The sequence below is a fragment of the Pithys albifrons genome, chromosome 1 (genome assembly GCF_047495875.1).
Source record: "Pithys albifrons albifrons isolate INPA30051 chromosome 1, PitAlb_v1, whole genome shotgun sequence".
In the NCBI taxonomy this organism is placed as follows: Eukaryota; Metazoa; Chordata; class Aves; order Passeriformes; family Thamnophilidae; genus Pithys; species Pithys albifrons.
In genome coordinates this window covers 14369500-14390212 of record NC_092458.1, presented here as the reverse complement: position 1 = coordinate 14390212, position 20713 = coordinate 14369500, and positions in this window count along the sequence as shown.

The window sequence follows — 20713 nt, the reverse complement described above, 5'->3', positions numbered from 1 at the left end:
CATTTAGAATGTGTTTAACCTAAATACAGCTAGAACTTTAGCATACCTATCTACTAGAAAAGATCACCACATATTGACCACATACAGCTTGTATATGGGATATATGTCCAGAAGATCCAGAATCTCTTGCATGGTATCTCTTCCAGGATCACGATTTTAGCATTGATTCTAAGATACAGAGACATCTGATGTGCCCTGTGCCAGCCTGTGAAGATGATTCAGAAGTTTCAGGTTATCTAACAAGGGATTAGGTATCACCCCAGGGTGATACCCTTCATTATCAAAGCATAGAAACAGACATTCCTCATTGTAAGGGATAACAATAGAGCAGGGACAATGGATAGAATCTTAAGAAAGTCATTTTACCATGGATTATATAAAAAAGAAGATAACATGGGCTTAGATGTGGATGCCTACCGTATAGATATCTGAGTTCTGGATGGCATAATTGCAAACCACATACTTTATTATAAAAAGATAATGGCCACTAGATCAAGGGAAGTTGTTTCTCCCTCTACTGGGCATCTGTGAAGCTACTCCAGTAGAATGTGTTCAGTTTTGAGTTCTGTTCAAGAAAGATGTAGATAAATCAGAGATTGTGCAGAGGAAGTTATTTGGGTGTTTACAGTCTAGCTAGCATCACCTGGGGGGAAGGCCAAGGAAACTTGGCTTGTTTAGTCTAACAAAGGGGAGGCTTAACTGTTGTCTAACACAGGCCTCCAGCTATCTGAAGGGCAGTGGCAAAGTTATGGAGCTAAACCTCTCTGGTTAGTGAAAGGGTTACTAATAGAAGGAGAAATGGCTGTAGATTGCACCTTGGGAACGAGTCCGGATCAGGAAAGAAAATTTCCCGTGCAGCACTGGAAGATCTTGCTCAAACCATCTATGAAACCTCCAACCTTGTAAACCATTAAGATTAGATTAAGACCAAGCCATGCTGAATGAGTCAATTTACTCTTGGCAATAGTCCTGGTTCAATCAGGACATTGAGATAGTGATATCCATGGATCCCTTCTAGTCAAAATTCCCACAATCCTGTCATGTTTAAAACAGTACATGTTACTGGACTCAATGAACTCAGAGGTCTTTTCCAACCTAGTTGATTCTGTGATTCTATGATTCTGTAAAGTTGGATAAGCTGAAATAAAATTTATTGGTGTATATTTTGTGCTCAGTCTTACTGGTGAAATCCTAGCCCCATTGGAGATGAGTGGGAATCTGTCCCTGACTGTTGTGGGGCTGAAAGGCAATGTTATTTTGTTACTAAGGACGAGCAGAATCATGCTTGTAACTTACATTTTGGAAACGAAAGACTCAGAGAAAAGCTGGAAACCTTAATAATGACCATCTTTCACTTTTCAGTCATACTTTGATAAATGTCAAAATATAGGTGCTACACAATCCAATAGATAAAACAAATTAGTAGATAAGTATTGATTCAGCACCTAATCAGGATTCAAAGATTTCATTTTATGAATCTTATACTTGATCTGCTTTTGTATGCTGTGTGTGTTGGAAGAGTGAATTTTCCAACTAAATAATATGCAGACATACAACTTTACTTTTTGTTCTCCATTCTAACACAACTAAAACTAACTAGGACATTAAATCCTAGCTTGAAAAAAATCCAGTGGATTTATGCATATTAGAAGAATTATTCATTCAGTACTTGGAATGTGCACATTTAACTTCCAATTAAAAATACCAAAAGAATCGTCTCCTGAAAAATATCTAAATACAGGTTACTTCATTACCTGGAAATCAGTATCAAAAAGAATACAGTCTGTCAAATGCTACATAAGAACCAAGTGGTTAAATGCTGTGCCTCTTGCAATCATAGGGAATAAAAATTACATCACCAACTGCTAATCCTGAGAAATCAAAACTCAGTTAGGCAACCACTAAATTCTATTATCAAGTGTAATTATTATTATTACACTTCTTTCAGAAAATGAAAGGATGGAAACATTATGCAAGTACTTAACCTTTTTTAGTAGCTAGGGCATTGTACTTTAGTGAGTTACTAAATATATTCATCTTTAAAAAGAAATAACGCTAAACTCTGAAAAAAACTAGTTGGTTCTTCTCTTTAATGCTTAATCAGATATATTGAGATATTTTTCCCCCTGAAGTGGATTAGATTGAAAATGAAGATATGTTAAGCAGGCAGAATGTATAACAATACCTTGTAATTAGCACAATCCAGAGCTAAATATGCTATGCTACTAATGATGTCTGAACTTCTCATGTTTTTTTTCAAATTCCTAACATGTTCTGCTACTACAGTGCAAATTAAAAAACAATCAAAGCCATGATCTCTACACTAACACATAATTTGGGGGATGTGTATATGTATTGAAGGCATAATTTTACTAACTAAATTGGAATCACATTCATAATTTATTTTTATTAGTTTTGGATTTTGTTTTGTTTTCTTTTGTTCGCTTGTTTGGTGTTGGTTTTGGTTTTGGTTTTTTTATCCTTGTAGGAAATTAAATAGGGCCAAAGATAAAGGAATGGATGTTACACCCATGAATCCTTCCCTGGGACTCAGGCATACCTTTTTCCAGCCTAAGGAGTATTGATTTCTGTGACTCCTTGCATATTACAACAGCTTTATTTTCTAGTCCTTTATCTGTGCAATGACATCTGTCTCCTTGCTCTTTGGTTGTGGGTTAACCCTGGTTAGCCAAGCACCACATAGCTGCTTTCTCACTCCCCTTCACTCCCAGAGGGATAGAAGAAGAGGAGAAGAAGACCATAAGCCAAAAACTGGTGGGTAAAGATAAAAATTGTTTAATAAGTGAAGGAAAAGTGGAAGAAGAGAGAAAGAAAAGCAGACCAGTAATGTAAAGGCAATCACTCTCCACTTCCTATGCATGTCCATCCAGTGCCTGAGCAAAAGATGACTAACCTCTCTAAAGCCTCCTCTTTTCCCTTTTTACTAACGAGCATGGCATTATGTGGCAGGGAATGCCTCTTTGGCAAGTTCGAGTCACCTGCCTGGTCATACACCCTTCAAACCTCTTGTGCACACACTGCCACCATCCCCTGCTATTCACTGGGGTGACACAGAGTGAGAAACAGAGAAAGCCTCAACAGTGTGCAAGCACTGCTCTGCAACAGCTGAACATGAGCATTTTATCTACATTGGGGTTTTTCACCAATCTAGAACACAGGTCTATGTGAGCTGCTATGATGAAAATTAACTCCATCCAAGCCAGAACCAGTACACCTCTCCACAAAGGCAGCTGAAATGATGTTTAGAAAAAAACCAAACAAGAATTAGCCATGCATTTTATCTTTTGTGTTGATTGTTACAATAATTTCTTTGATAAATCCTATATGGTAAGAAAAGAAAATCCAGTCACTGTATTTTTTCATAAATTATTGTTGATTTTTTCTAGGCAAATTGCTCTTTCCAAGATATTTCCAAATTTCTTCCAAATTATTGCTACTAACATCCTCACTGGTAAGTGAATCTATTTCTTGACTATTAATCCTTTTCCTAAGCTGAATTTCCCATGAAATTATATTTGTCTTGAAAGTCTGAACTTAGTAGGGGTGGAAATGAGATTCATGTGTTTTCCTGAAATGTTGATGTACTGACACATTCTCTGTGGGCTTAATTTGTGATGACTACCTCTACAATTGATCCTACCCATCTTCTTGAATTGATGGCTGCCATTTGTTCTTTTTTTTTCATGCATTTGTTAATGTACTTTATTCGTTCAAAGATTTCTGTAATTCTCAACCTGTCAGTCTGGCTGTGGCTTGTCTGCCTGGAGCTGTCAGGATGCTACTCTTCACTGACCAAAAGTGACCAAACAACCCCTTTTTTCCTTTTACACCTGAAGTTTGGAAACAGGCTGTGAATTCACTATGTGGCTCTACAAGATGACTGGTTTTAACCTTAGCCTGGACTTGATCTTGTCTCTTCTGCATCAAGAGCTGTGTGTCGAGGGTGTGCCAAGCTACTCCTCAGCCTGGCATCTGGCTGTTTGTTGCCCTCCTTGAAGCACTTCCCTCTGCATGGTAGTCTAAGTCTCTGTGCCTGGCCTTCAGTGTTTAGAGAGCCATTTTTTTCTCATATAGTCTAGAAGATACTGTACAGTCTTGAAGATTCAGGAAAGTCATGTAGAGGGCATGAAAATACAAAGAGCAAGGGACAGATAGAGAAAATAAGCAGTATATGCAAGTTATCTTAAAGTCAGTGTGCTGGTCACAAAGACTAATTTGCTTTTCTAACAAGTACTCCTTTTAGGGAAGGACAAATTTGGGTTAGAAAATAAAAGAACAGAAATAGTTTCAGCTTGAAGGGACTTAAAATTCACATCTAATCCAACCACCAGAACAGTTGGAGGTGGTTGCAGGACAAAAATTAATTTCAGTGCTTTTGAAGACACATATTTTTTACTACTAATTGCTATTATGTTTCTTCCCCAGTTTTCAAGGTTCTGAACAATGTAGTGGACCAAACTGAAATTCTATAATGTCACCATCCCTAATGACATACTTAATATGCTATGACAAAGAATAATGCATATCCTTACAGGTAATGTGTTACCTAACCACAGTCAGAACCAATTATTCAGATGTTTAGATTCCCATTTTCCTCTTACTTGGTCTTAAAAGTTGTGAGACAATGGATTATTATATTAATTATTAGATCAGAACAACTTAAGTGGAGAGGAGGGGAGGACCAGGTGGAATTTCACACAGGTGAGGTGATGCTCTGTGCCACACCTCAGTCTCTGCGAGCCTGCTGAGGCAACCTTGGTGCAGTAGCCAGTCAAAGGCAGGTGGGACCATGACCACACCACACCCTGCAGCCTCTGAGTAGCCAGTGGGCCAGAAGTCAGCCTGGGAGAGGTGGCCACAGGGGGCCAGAGCAGTAAAAGCAGCAACGTGTGATCTCCATGTTGTTTGAATCCTTAGAATAGAATCATAGAATCATAGAATCGATTGGGTTGGAAAAGACCTCCAAGATCATCGAGTCCAACCCTTGGTCCAACTCTAGTCCATTTACTAGATCATGGCACTCAGCACCACGTCCAATCTGCGTTTAAAAATCTCTAGGGATGGTGAATCCACCACCTCTCTGGGCAGCCCATCCCAATGCCTGATTACTCTCTCTGCAAAGAATTTTTTTCTGATATCCAACTTAAATTTCCCCTCGCAGAGCTTAAACCCGTGCCCCCTTGTCCTATTGCTGAGTGCCTGGGAGAAGAGAACAATCCCCACCTGGCTAGAACTTCCCTTCAGGTAGTTCTAGACAGTGATGAGGTCACCTCTGAGCCTCCTCTTCTCCAGGCTAAAAAACCCCAGCTCCCTCAGCCTCTCCCCATAGGGCTTGTGCTCCAGTCCCTTCACCAGCCTTGTTGCTCTTCTCTGGACTCACTCCAGCTCCTCAATATCCTTTCTGAACTGAGGGGCCCAGAACTGAACACAGTACTCAAGGTGTGGCCTCACCAATGCAGAGTACAGGGGAAGGATCACTTCCCTGGTCCTGCTGGTCACGCTATTTTTGATACAGGACAGGATCCCATTGGCCTTCTTGGCCACCTGGGCACACTGTTGACTCATGTTGAGCTTCCTGTCAATTAGTACTCCAAGGTCCCTTTCTGCCTGGCTGCTCTCCAGCCACTCTGTCCCCAGCCTGTCGTGCTGCAGGGGGTTGTTGTGGCCAAAGTGCAGGACCCGGCACTTGGCCTTACTGAACTTCATCCCATTCTAGACTCCTGTAGCTGGGCCTTTGGATGGTAGTTATATTTCTCCTTTTCTCTCTCTTTATTTATTCTCTTAATCTTCTTTCTAAATATATTTTGTAACTTGGGACTCAATATGTTGGATTTTGCTAAGTTGTATGGGTTACCATGTGCTAAGTCAGTGCTTTATTGAATGCTTTATTTTTGTTGCATATTGCCCTTTAAACTTTTTCCAAGTAGTCTTACTTCCTAAAGTTTATGAGTAAAACTACTCCCTGAGAAAATGTGTCCAGCTTTTCTCTCATGCACTGTTTCTTAAGGTGTTAAAAACCCCTGAGGGCTCTTCTGAAGATTTGAAGGGTGAATTTTTGGAGTCTTGTATATTTTCACACTAAAACTCCTTTCAAGAGCTTGTAATTCAAGAGTTGGGGTCTCACAAAAGTACATGTGATTTTTTTCCTTCCACAATGGGTTTTCTAGTCTCTCTCTCTATTTTAAATGCTCTGAAATCAGATTGTTTTTTACCTATATAATAAGTTACAACATTCCTTTTTTTTAACAACTGGATTTATACTAATAGTTTGTTACGGAGGGAAAATACTTGTTTTAGCAACAGTGAGAATTTAAGCTGCTTTTGTCTATTAGAGGAAAAATAATTTATTTAAGTAAGTCTATTCCTACAAGTTTTCAGTTAACAGATGGGAATAAAAAAATCTTCTTAAAGATAAGAGAATCATTCTAAAAGGCCAGAACTTTTCTTGGAAACTCTAATTACTTAGATATTAGTTGGCCTGACAGGTATGAAAGCTTAAGAAAAACTGATTCTAGAGTTAATACAAGATTGCTTTCTTGAATAATTTATTTTAAATCTATATTCAGAACAGAAAAGCAACAGAAAAGCTATTCTGTTTTTGAGCTTGAAGATGTATCTTATTTAAATAAAAAAAGAAAGACTCATGCCCGTGAGCCTAGCATGCACCTGTTGCTTTTTAGTAGAAAAGATTGTTATTTGGTTAATACTGTATTTACTATTTTTACTTGAAAGAGTAAAATAATAAAACAATGCACACATGCACTTCCTTGTGTGTAGGTGGCTGAGAGCATATCCAGTCAGCACAAAAATACTTCTTCAGCTTTGTCCTAACTACACATCTATAAAATCACATGAAGCATATCTCAGGTAAGACACTTGCTCCCCACATGTTTCATATATTAAAGTCGGGTCTATAGCTCCCGTTCTCCAAATTCATATTGCAGCACCATTTTTTCTGTTCTCCATGGTTTTGATTTACCTTCTTATTAATTTGTTAGTTTGGGTTTTTTCTAACCTGGGTTCCTCACTGGAACTAGTTAGAACTGCAAACAAATGTGTCTAACACAAGTAGTTAATGTGAATAGGGGGGTTGGAGCCCCGGGATTGCAATTATACAAGAACTTGCAAAATAACTAGTCCTTTAATGTAGTTTTTTGGGGTTTTTTTAATCTAACAGGTAAGTATCAGACTTGGCCTCTCAGACTCAGACCATGAGTCTTTGACAGTACCAGTGCAAGGAGTTCCCACTCTCTTGTCAACCCTTGGCTTCTTTTTGCCAGTAACAGAGCAACACTTCTTAGTCATTTGTACACCAGTGTTTGTGGGATAAAACAACTCATCTATGCAAAAATCCTCCTTGAAATAGAGGTGAAAGTAAAGACTCTCTTTAAAAAATGTATCAGCCTCTGTCTATCTTCCAGGCTGAACTCAAAAGGAGTTGCTTTGGCACAACTGGGAGGTGTCACACAACAGTGTGGGAGTGAGGACCCGATTGGTAGGCGCGGCGACAAAAGTGATGCCACTGAATATTTCACATGGTGAAACTGTGGTTATCATTTGTCACTTGTAGCTCCTTGAAAAAAAAAAAAGAAAAATACTGTTCAGGCTCTGGATTTTCACACACAAAAAAATTAAACTGCTTAAATGGTGTATCTTATGGAGGTTTTTAATCAAGTTTGGCTAAAACTTTGAAGTCCCTTAAATCATGGTTATTTAGCCTACAGGGTTTACTTGCTCTGCCCAGACTGTCTTTGGAGACTTAAGTTCCTTAAATCATGGCTAGACTTTTTGGAGCTTATGATTCCCATGGTCTCCACCAATAAAGATTTCAGACTTTGTAAAGAGCTACTGCTAGGAGTTAGGAGATTTTGAGCTTCTCTATCTCTATTGAGTTTTCTGAGGAGTTGCATATGTGCTTGTCTTTTGAAGGTTTTATAAACTTTGCTGAACATCACTGTACAGCTTTAGAGCTCTTTATGAGAAAAAGAAACTTTTGTTTCCATCTGTATTATTAGTGAAATTTTTAAAATATCCATGTATTGGAGGTATGTATGCTGACTTTCAAAGAATAGTTCTTCAAAACCCCTTGAAAAGATGTAGACCACATGGGCATGCATATGTTCAAGCAGTTTATGATTTGTTGTATGTACCTATAAAAAATACCAGAAAAAGCATGCTGTTTGGGCCAAATAAATATGAAACTAAGAAAAATTACTGATTTTAATTACTTACTTAGTTGCAATATAGGCACTAGGACTAAAACCTCCAAGATTTTTAGAATATAATTCCTCTCTGTCTGATCTAGCTCAGTTTTTACTAATGGAATATCTTTATTATGCAGATATTTGAACCCAAATTCTAAATCTCAACTGAAGCAGATCTCTTAAAGGAAATGCTAATTTATCTTCACCATCATAATGGGGAATAAATGCCTGCGTGAACATCTGGAATAAAATCTTACCTAAGTTCTTAACTTCTGTGAAAGTTCCTTTCTAGTTTACAACCTGAGGCATTCCCTTGGTTCACTTTTAAGCAAAATTAGTTTATGCTCTGTCTAGATGCAAATTATTGGACCCTTAAGACCAAGTAGAGATAGAGGTTTTGGTAGGTACTACATAAGTTAATTGTATCTTGATTTCTGCAATTTTAAGATAAACACAGAGAATTGTGTTCATCTTAGCTTAACTTATCCTGGACTTTTTTTAAGATAAGATAGAATAAATTGCATTGTGACGTTCCCATGTTTGTCTTCAGAGGGAGAAGACATTAACCTTAATTTTCTAAACAGATAAAAACTGAGATCCATAGTCATTCCAGTCAATTAATGATCAGAAATTTCAACTTGTTTGGCTGAAAGAAACCACTACCTTGACAGTGTGTCTAGTGGCAACAATTTTTAAATAGGTTCATTGTGTGAGGGAAACCATAGCCTACAAGTAGGAGAAAGTCTTTATGGAATTAATCAGAAATATTTTCTGTACAGCACTGAACTTAGTATTTCAATGGTGACTGAATAATATCTTAGATAATTTATTAACAGCCATTAATACCTACAGTAAACACAGGCTCAAAGCTTGTATGACCTGTCCTTCAGTATTCCCAAGCATGATATTTGCATATTGAAAGCTCTGCAAAGTATCTCAGCTGAAGCAATAGCCCATCTTTGTGCTATCAATATAGCTGCATTACCTTCCAAAACTTAAAAAGTTTAATCACTAAGCAGAAGAATCTAATTATATTTGTGATACAATGTTTTGGCTGAGATACCAGAAGTAACAGATGACCAGGACAAGTAAAACTGAGGCCAGAGAGGATACATTAAGTTATTTAAATATTACTAAAATCCTGTATTTAAAATGTCAAATTGAGTAATAGGTAACAGTTTTAGAGTTATCTGATATCTCTCTAAATTACATTATCTATTCTAACTACATGTCCATTTAGTCAGAGCTTGGTTCATTTGTTGATACCTTTCTATACTTCCTACTTCTAAATTAGGACATCTGTTCTTAAGTTAGAATCATAGAATCATAGAATAATAGAATCGATTGGGTTGGAAAAGACCTCCAAGATCATCCAGTCCAACCCTTGGTCCAACTCTAGTCCATTTACTAGATCATGGCACTCAGCACCACATTCAATCTGCGTTTAAAAATCTCTAGGGATGGTGAATCCACCACCTCTCTGGGCAGCCCATTCCAATGCCTGAGCACTCTCTCTGGAAAGAATTTTTTTCTGACATCCAACTTAAATTTCCCCTGGCAGAGCTTAAGCCCATGCCCCCTTGTCCTATTGCTGAGTGCCTGGGAGAAGAGACCAGCCCCCACCTGGCTAGAACTTCCCTTCAGGTAGTTATAGACAGTGATGAGGTCACCTCTGAGCCTCCTCTTCTCCAGGCTAAACAACCCCAGCTCCCTCAGCCTCTCCCCATAGGGCTTGTGCTCCAGTCCCTTCACCAGCCTTGTTGCTCTTCTCTGGACTCGCTCCAGCACCTCAATATCCTTTCTGAACTGAGGGGCCCAGAACTGAACACAGTACTCAAGGTGTGGCCTCACCAACGCAGAGTACAGGGGAAGGATCACTTCCCTGGTCCTGCTGGCCACGCTATTTTTGATACAGGACAGGATCCCATTGGCCTTCTTGGCCACCTGGGCACACTGTTGATTCATGTTGAGCTTCCTGTCAATTAGTACTCCAAGGTCCCTTTCTGTCTGGCTGCTCTCCAGCCACTCTGTGCCCAGCCTGTCGTGCTGCAGGGGGTTGTTGTGGCCAAAGTGCAGGACCCGGCACTTGGTCTTATTGAACTTCATCCCATTGGAATCAGCCCATCTCTCAAGTCTATCCAGATCCCTCTGCAGAGCCCTCCTGCCTTCCAGCAGGTAGACACTCCCTCCCAACTTGGTGTCATCAGCAAATTTGCTGATGATGGACTCAATCCCCTCATCTAAATCATCAATAAAGATGTTAAACAGGACTGGACCCAATACAGACTCCTGGGGAACACCACTGGTGACCAGCCGCCAGCTGGATGCAGCTCCGTTCACCAGCACTCTCTGGGCCCGACCCTCCAGCCAGCTCTTAATCCAGGAGAGGGTACACTTGTCCAGGCCATGGGCTACCAGCTTTTTCAGGAGTATATTATGGGAGACAGTGTCAAAGGCCTTGCTGAAGTCCAGATAGACCACATCCACAGCCTTCCCCTCATCCACCAGGTGGGTCACCTGATCGTAAAAAGAGATCAGGTTGGTCAGACACGACCTGCCCCTCCTAAACCCATTCTGGCTGGGTCTAATCCCTTGTCCACCCTGAAGGTGCTGTGTGATTGGACTCAGGATGAACTGCTCCATAACCCTGCCAGGCACGGAGGTCAGGCTGACAGGCCTGTAGTTGCCAGGGTCCTGCTTGCAGCCCTTTTTGTGGATTGGGGTGACATTCGCCAACCTCCAATCATCTGGGACCTCCCCAGAGAGCCAGGACTGTTGGAAGATGATGGAGAGTGGTTTGGCAAGCTCTTGTGCCAGCTCCTTCATCACCCTGGGATGGATCCCATCTGGTCCCATAGACTTGTTAGGATCCAGCTGACTCAGTAAGTCAGTAACTATTTCCTCCTGGAATACAGGAGGGGTATTCAGCTCCCTCTCCCTGTCCACCAGCTCCAGAGGTCAGTTGTCTTGAGGGCCACCTGTCTTACTGGTGAAAACTGAGGCAAAGTAGGTGTTAAGTACCTCAGCCTTCTCCTCATCTTCCCTCCAAGTCCAACAGAGAATGGAGGTTTTCCTTGTCCCTCCTTTTGTTATTAATGTATTTATAAAAGGACTTTTTGTTATCCCTAACTGAAATAGCCAAATTTACTTCAAATTCCACTTTTCTTTCCCTTATTTTTTTCCTGCATGACCTAGCTCTATCTTTAAATTCTTCGTAAGTAGCCAGCCCTTTTTTCCATAGTCTGTAAACTTTCTTTTTATCCCTGATTTCTTTCAGAATCTCCCTAAGTTGAATCCTATCCCTACTATTCAGAAGACAAGAAGTTATTCTGCAGCCTGGGCACCTACCATTGTATCAAACACTTCGAAATTGGTCTGACAGATATAATTATGGAATTTACAGGACACCTGCACCTCTCTGGTGTGCAATCTGGAGCCCAGGTAGAGTATTATAAATAGCTGAACACAATGCTAGGTAACTGGATATGCATAACTGAGTCTCTGTCCTCCCTAATGAACCTCTGAACTCCGGAGAGATGGAACACATGTGCAGCTTCCTAGTAACATTATTTTCCCTATTTGAGGTTGTCTTTTCAGTATTAAAATTAAGTAGGAACTTAGTTTTGGTATCAACATGGTGTGTAAGGCAACCCTCTTCCACAAAAATAGATAGGATTTTTTTAATATATTTTGGTATTACTTTCATTTAAGTGCAAGACTACTCTTTTGGTTTTGGAGAGGAACAGTTTTTCCAGCACTTGTATGTGGTCTTTTAGTCTTTGCTCTCAAGCTGATGTTTGTTTCAAACATCATTCTTCTAATTTCTCCTATAACGAACTGCACATCTAAGAGCAATTTATGGACGAAGTGTTAATAAGCCAAATAGCAGAGAAGTATTAATATAATTTTTAAGGTATTAGAATTATGTTCTTTTATCACAAATTAGAAAAAAGTTTGCTTCACATTACCAACCACAGAACCACCATCATAATTAGGAAATCTCCATAACAAAACCTCAAAAAAAGCTTTTTATTCAACAGCAAATCAACTTTGTGACCACCGGCTATTAAAGCAGTACAATGCATTCTTATAACAGCTTACTATTAACACAATCAGGTGAGATTTGTCATTATCTCAATGCATTGTGACCCACATTGAGTGTCAGAAAGGACTGTACAGTTTAACACCACCCGGCAACTAAGTACTGTGCAGCCACTCCCTCCCCCGCCCATGGGATGCAAGGGAGAATTGTAAAAAAGGTAAAACCTGAGTTAAGATAAGAACAGCTTAAGTAAAGCATAAGCTTATAATTAAACATTATAAGTAAATTTATAGTTTATAAGTAAAATAGAATAATGTTAATAATTCTTTTGGTAATAGCAATAATAGCAATGTAAAAGAGAGACAGACATGAATAAAACCCAAGAAAGGCAAGTCATGTGCAGTATAATTGCTCAACACTTACTGATCGATGCCCAGTCCAACCCTGAACAGCAACTGGCCCCTCCAAGCCAACTTCTCCTAGTTTGTATACTGGGCATGATATTACATGGCACAGAATATCCTTTTGGTCACTTAGGATCACCTGTCCTGGACACGCTCCCTCCTGGCTTCTTGTGCTCACTGGCAGAGCTTGAGAAACTACAAAGTTCTTGTCTTAGGGTAAGCGCTCCTCAACAATAACCAAAACACCAGTGTGTTACCAACACTATTCTCACACTAAAGCCAGAACACAGCACTGTACCAGCTTCTAGGAAGAAAACTAACTCCATCCTTGCTGAAACCAGGACAAAAATGCATTAAGAGTTGCCTCTGCTACGAGTTATTTTTAAACTACAGCAAGGTGAGGGAAGTAGTGCATGAAGCGGACAAGTAGAAGAGCTGAGGAGAGTGTGCACTTGCAAGTACAATCTGCAGTAATTTGCTCTGTAGTCTGAAACGAGACTGGAATGGCCTGGAGGTACTTTAAGAACATGTCATGTTGCGGTAAAAAGGGCATGGCAGTGTGGTACATTCACACGAGTGACTTTTGCTTCTGCTGGTTTTCTCCTCATGTTCTATTTACTCACTTTATGTTCAAGTCAATAACTTATAATCAAGAATAAGAAGTTAAAAGGCAAACATCCAAGACATGTGTGGAAATTAATACAGACAAAGAACATTAATTAATAAAATTATTGTGTGACACTTGAGGAAGAAGAGAATGATGTGCTCTTCCTTTTCCCCTTCACATACAAGGGATTTAAGTGCATTATGAGGGATTGTCAGGCTCTAGTCGTATAATTTCTATATTGTTCACTGATACCTCAGGGCTCTTACTGTATAACTTACCTTCCTTATACGCAGTGGGCATAATGTGCACATTATAAAGAACTAAAAAGCCTACTTAGTTCTAAACCTAATTGACTAATATTGCTGAAATGGAGGTGAAAAGCATGAAAACACTATTTATGTTTTACTGCTTTCACCCTAATAGGAAAAACAGTCTTAACCCAAATAGACAGTCACACCTCTACTATCTTCAGGTCATGTCCCTGTAACATGATGGGGAATCACAACCCAGAAATAAGTTGTACTTCTCATCAACCTCTAGCTGTAGAATAGGGGAGTGAATGCGGAAGCCAAAACTGCACAACTACCATATTGCTTTGTCTAGTCAGTGTGAATCAGACATATTGAGGAGGAACATAAAGGTCTGTTTTGAGACATCTTCCTTTTTCCCTAGCTCCTTCCTAATTCATGCTTTGTAATCCACACTGATCAAAGTGGTTTTCCTTATAATCAAGGACTGCTTCTATTTTGCAGAAAGAAGCTAGGTGTGTAAAACATTAGTCCTGACACAGTATTTTTTTCTTTCAGTCAGAAATAGAAACTTAAATTAATAATAGCATTCATATCTGCAGATTCAGATCTTTAACATATCTGTAACTGGTGAATGAACAACCTTAAAGTCACCTGGTTGCATGAGTAGTTAAAGTCAATGGACCAATTTTTTCAGCCCATGTCTGCACTACTGTACCTGTGCTGAAGTCAGTAGAATTTTTTACGTACACAGAAACAAGTAATGCAGTTATGAAACAAGCTAGTATATATTTATTAAGAATATTCACATCTCTTTCATAGCTGTCAGACTTTTATCACTGAATTAAGCCAAAATAAAAGCAATGGCCAAATATATTTCAAAGGTACGGTTTTTTGTGTGTCATGTAAGTAGAATGGGAAATAAAGATGAAGCTTGTAAAAGATTCCATTAAGCTGTAATTTCATCTTCATTAAAGTTCATTTTATTTCCAGATCTTGAGGGGAAAATATCTTTTTGCATGTTTTGTCTTAGCAGAAATCTGTGCAGGACTGAGAGAAATAGGTCAAGAGAGTTTGCCACTAACTTTAGCTTTCCTTAATGAGAACTTGGAAACTAAGAAAATTGGAAAGCCAAGTTTCTCCAGTTGTGAGTATAACTCCTATTTTCAGTATACAACTTTAACTTCTGAGATTTTTCAACAGTCACAGAATATTCAGGTAAAAGGCATTTATAGTTTGCTATTTTTAGTGAATCCTGAATATCTGGGAAAATGATTTCTGTGTTGGTGAGTCTTGTTTTGCCACAAGCAACTCCAAAGACAGTGATTTCAAAGCCTTTCTTTTTCTGCTGTACCTTGGATTTATAAAGTTTTCCTTGACATACTGAGAAACAAGTTATCTTTGCTCATCACTCATCCCTAGCTGATTATTTGTCTTATTCTGTTAAAAAGTACTTAAAATGGAGATTTGTGTATTTAATTCTCAACTAGGCCGTTTATGTTCATATGCTGTACTTAATTTTTGCAGTATTTTACTTTTGTCTCCTTTAGAATACAACCCAGTAAGGACTTTGACAATTTTTAATTTGTTTTTTAAGAAGTCACAAATATTATGCAGCAGCTACCAAAAATTACTCAGAAAAGAAATATAATGGTTTTGAGAAAAGCATTGTGCTCCTTTATAGTGGCCCCACCTTGGTAAAAAGTTCTTTCTGAAAGCTACAGAGCTCTGAATTCTCTCTTTACTGTTCTGACTTGATATTTTTTCAAAACCAGAACTTGGGCCATGGAAAGTTCCTCTCTGTATGTAACTCTTGCATTGCATGTAATAGATATATCACCTAGTCAGTGCATTTCATTTGAATGGACTTGAATCGAATATTTTACTATTTACTTAAAGGTATTTTATTTCTAAATATAGGCATTTTGTATGCACTGTGGTTAGCAGTGAAAACTGCACAGTGTGCCATTGATGTGCACCTGTTGACCAAAATTTAATAATTAGCAAATCTGCTAAGTAGTAATTGTGTTGGAAGCCAAAACAAGTTTAGCCCCCTTGCATAAAGTACATTTTACTAGCTAGCAGAGGTAGCCAAATGGTAAAAAGCAAACCATGGATGTATCAGGAGTAATTCCTCATTATTCATTAATCATTATTAATTATCTGAAAGGCATGAGTTTTAAGGCTCTTGTGAGCCTGATGCATCATGCAATAAATTACATAGTAAAAATAAATGATTGTTTTTATCTTTAACTAACAAAAAGGAAGTCCTAGTTTCAGTTCTGAAGACTGTAGAGCGTTTCTTTTAAAAAGTACGTATTTGGTTTATGACCAATTGCAATTTTTGCAGAGATGCCTTTCACTTGAACACTGCTCATTAATCTACTTGCAGTGTAAATATTATAACAGCTAATATGATGCATTTTTTGTGAATATACCCCTTTTCTTTTTTCTTTTTAACAGTCATCTTTGTGGACAAAATGTTTCTTCTAATGTATTTCACAACTCTGAATGGATGGATTAATCATATTTTAATCTGTGTAGCCAATAAAGGATTGTTAAATTTGCTAAGCATCTACTGAGAAACAGGAACTTTGAATTCACATTAGAGGTCTACATTAGAGAATTCCTCCTATCACCATGCAACATGTTTCGATTTTTTTCTATTAGTTTGTGTTACGTTCACATGACAGTGTTCTGGTAGTGCAAAGGTGTCTTTTGTGGGAAAAGAATTGGAGCTGCCACCATGTTGAACAAAGCTAGCTCCAAAACAGACCTGCTGCTGCCCAGAGCTGAGCCCATCAGCAAGTCTGGTGGTGCCTCTGGGATAACCAATTTAAAGAGGATTAAAAATTTTGTGCAGTAAGTGAGAGAGAGGAGTAGAGTATGTGAGGAAAATAACCCTGCAGACACAGATCAATGAAGAAGAAGGGAAGGAGGTGGTCCAGATGCTGGAGTAGAGACTCCCCTGTAGCCCCTGGAGAAAACCACAGTGGAGCTGATACCCACACTAGAGTCTGTGGAGGAACACCAGAGCAGGTGGATGTGCTCTGCAGCCCATGGAGAGCCCATGCTGGAGCAGACTTCTGGCAGGAACCATGGCCCACACAGATGGATCCACACTGGAGAGGATTTTTTGGCAGGACCTGTAAACCTGTGGGGAACCTAAGTTGGAGTAGTCAATTCCTGAAGGAGTGTATCAAGAGGAAAGGAGCCACACTGGATCAGTCCTTTGAATAACTGCAGCCTGTGGGAAGGACTCACATTGGAGCAATTAATGAATGACTGTCTCCTGTGGGAGGGACCTCCCATAGGAGTAGGGGAAGAGTGTAAGTAAGAAAAAGCATTAAACTGTGATTAACTTACCACAACCTTCATTCCCCATCTCCCTGTGCCACTTGGAGGGAGAGACAAAAGAGTCATGAATGAGTTCAAGGCTGGAAGAAGGAAGTGGGTGTGGAGAGTTATTTTTTGCTTTGCTTTTGTTTCTCCCTAACCATCTCTACTTTTAATTGCTGATAAATTAAATCAGTTTTTCTAAAGATGAATGTATTTTGCCGAAGATGGTAATTTGTCAGTAATCTCACTCTCCTTATCTCAACCCATGAGCTTTTCATCTTATTTTAGCCTCCTGTCCTGCTGAGGAAGAATGAGAAATGGCTTGGTGAGTACCTAGTGTCCAGCCAAGATCAGCCCACCACATCATAGCACACCACAGACAGTATATATGGTATGGCATTATGGAAAACATACTTCGAGATTTTAGATATGACTGGAGTGGAGAGGTTCAGATTGCTTTTGGTTATGACTCTTTTTTCCTAAGCAATAGTAAGATCAAAGAGACTCAAATTGAGAGAGATTAATTAAGTCTTCCTACTTTCATTAGCTTTTCAAGCTACATTTAGAGAGGTGAAATTCAGTAGTTTTTCTGGTCATTCTACAAGTAGTGAGTTAAATTTGTGCTAACTTGGAAAAGGTAACAGCTTGATGAAAGGCTCTATGTAATCTATCTCTCCTGTTCTGTCTTCCTTCTTTGATTTTCCCTCAGGTCCTTGAGCTATGAATTGTCTCCCTTCATCCCATTGCAATCATTGTTTTGCTGAATATGGGCGACCATTCAAGGGCCCTTCACCTGGGTCTTCATGATGGTTTTATGGGATAGGGGCAAATAATCTTGGAATTTGAGATGGGTGGCAGGGATTTTCTTAGGAGCTTTCAGAGACTTTGGGGTAGCTGGTGGGACCAAACATATACTGTTATATGCAGCAAGGAACACATGGGAGGGGGGTGTGTGTGTGTGTGGTGTGTGTGTGTCTCTGGAGCTTACATCAGGGCCTGCAGTGTTAAGGCAATCCAAACTGGGGTTCTTCAAACAGGCAGCTTTCAAGAGCAGCTCTGTAGAAGTGAAGCTGCCTGTGAATACATCTAATATATTTCACTGCTTTCTAAGTGCCAAAGAGGAGGAGGTTTTACCATGAATATCATAGCTTATTATGGTTTTCTAATGATTATGAATGGATTTTTTGCAATTAAATGGTGTTTTGCAATATGCAGATTTCAGGACAAATCCATAAATATAACCTATAGGAAGGCCCACATTACAAAGTTCATGGATCAGTGACCATATTTTCAGTGGGGAGCATGGAAAAAGCTTCAAATCCTGAAAACATAACTCCATACTCCTAAATGCATTTAATCTGCTAAATGTTTTAAACAGCAAATGGCTGACTAAAATGAGAATAGAAACGTGCAGTCATCCAGATAATACTTACAGAGTGAAGACACTAGAATTAAGTGTTGGGGAAGATAGACTCTAAATTCAGTGAAGTTAATACAATTCTATTTCATGTATAAAGAGTAAAATACTCAAAGCAAATACTACTTGCACTCTGTGAGACATAATGTTACCATTCCTCTTTGATGGATTAGAGTCTTGAAATTCTACTCTGAATTTTACAGCTTACATCCATTTTCAAATTAGAAACATATAAGTGCAGTCTCTTTAGAATCAGGAACAACATGATACTCAGTGTGTCAATGCATTAATACAACACTCAGTGCCAGTAGTACTTCAGAATTACAAAACAGTACCATGCAGAACTTCATATGCCGATGCAACCCAGGCATGTTTAACAATGCACATAAGAGTCCTTAGAATGTAGCACAGAAAATTAGTGTGTACTTGAGTGAATATCAAGAAGTCATGCTATAGATGTGCACTGTTTTTTTCTCAGGTTGGCTTGCAAGCAGAACACATAGTCTTGAAAATTATATGAGTGTTATAAAAAAAACCCAGTTGTCAGAAGCATCACAGGAATTATTTAATTTTTATATACATATTTTAAATGGAAACTTGTGTCTTCAAGACATGGGGGAAGGACCAATGTATTTTGAAAAACTCAAAAATGGTTACTATTTTTAACCTGAAAAAAGCATTCAATATATAACATACTTTCAGCTAATGGAAAAATTTGGTCTACACAAAGCTTGTGGGTTGCTATTCCCTGTGACATATACATTCCCAATATTCTGCAGGACTTCTACTGCCAGAAAGTTTGATCACCTTCCATGCAAAAGGAAAAGACTAGCATTCCTCCCTAAAAACTAGCAAGCAGAAATAAAAACTCTCTGAAGGTGATGTGCTTACTAATTCAGTCTTAAAACGTGGGCTTTTGTGAAGACATGGCTTCTTGCAGAACAAATAAAATCTTTTCAGTAAAGGGTGATGATTATTTCTCTTTCACATCAGAAAAAAACTTTAGTAGCTCAAAAGCTCACAAAAAGTAGTAATAATCACCCATCATAGATGAGATATCCTGTAGATATAAAATGCACAGTTGTCACCTCTCTGAGTCTTCAGTTGTGGAGTTGACAAACAAAGACAAATTCTAAGATTTCCCTTCCAAGTAGACACATCCTAATTATTTAAAATATTTTTTTCGTCCCCTCTTTTCTCTTGTAGCCCTCAAAATTCATATCAACTGGAGAAGGACTCTGTGGTAGTGAAAGGTGAGAGATTACCTGCATGGAATCTCATGTGGACCACCATATCTTCTTAAAAGGTCTACTGAAGGTCCTTTCTTTACTGTGCAAAACCTGCTTTGTCTCCCTTTGATTTCTGCGGCAAGTGGTCATGCCACATGGGTATGAGAGCATCTCAGTGTTCAGGACATCTCCTGTCAGGGTGAAACAATTTCTGTAACAAAAACACAACCTAACATCAAAATTCAAATTCTTTTGATAAGCAATAAAGGCAGCGGGTGTAGATAACTGAGCAATGTCTGGTGTCAATACAGGCTGGGGGATGAACAGAGAGCAGCCCTGCTGGCACGGACTTGTGGGTGCTGGTGAAAGAGAGGCTGGACATGAGGCAGCAATGTGCACTTGCAGCACAGAAACTCAGTTGTATCTTGGGCTGCATCAAAAGCAATGTAACCAGCAAGTGGACGGAGGTGATTCTACCCCTCTGCTCTGGAGGGATCCCAGCTGCATCCAGCTCTGAGGTCCTCAGCACAGGAAGGACATCAACCTGTTGGAGGAAGTCTAGATGAGGGCCACTAAGATGATTAGAAGGATGAGATATCTGTCCTGTAAGGAAAGAAGAATTGGAGCCTTATATTTCCTGAATTTAAATAAATAATTATTTAAAATATTCCTTTAAACTTATTGTATGGAAGTTTTCATACTGTATAATTGTAAGTTTCTATGACAATAAAATTAATCAACAATCTAATTAGTTTCCTCTTTTTCTGTTAATTACAAGTTACTTTCAAGCCTGAACTTGGATTAAACATGGGATGTGGATGAAGACCTATATATCTGTAATCTCCAAATTCTCCAACTGCTTTTCTTTAACCTTGAGTCAAGACATTTAACATTGGGGAGTACTTTTAAAACATTTTATTAGCATAGAAACATTCATCTCTCCTTTAGAAATTATCTTGTGAGGTCTGTATTTGTAGGGCACTTTGGAGATTTTCAGCACCAAGTACCAATAGTGCTATTATTTCTATGACTATTCGTATTTGAGTTTTAACCTTTCTGTAAGTCTTTGAGGAAAGTAAATAAGATCAAAACCTTTTTTTTTTTTTTAAGGAAAGCCTTTAGGAAAGTTATGAGGACTGCATGTTTTTAACAGCTAGATAATTCATCCCTTTAATTCTCCCTATTCCTGTCCACTGCTATCC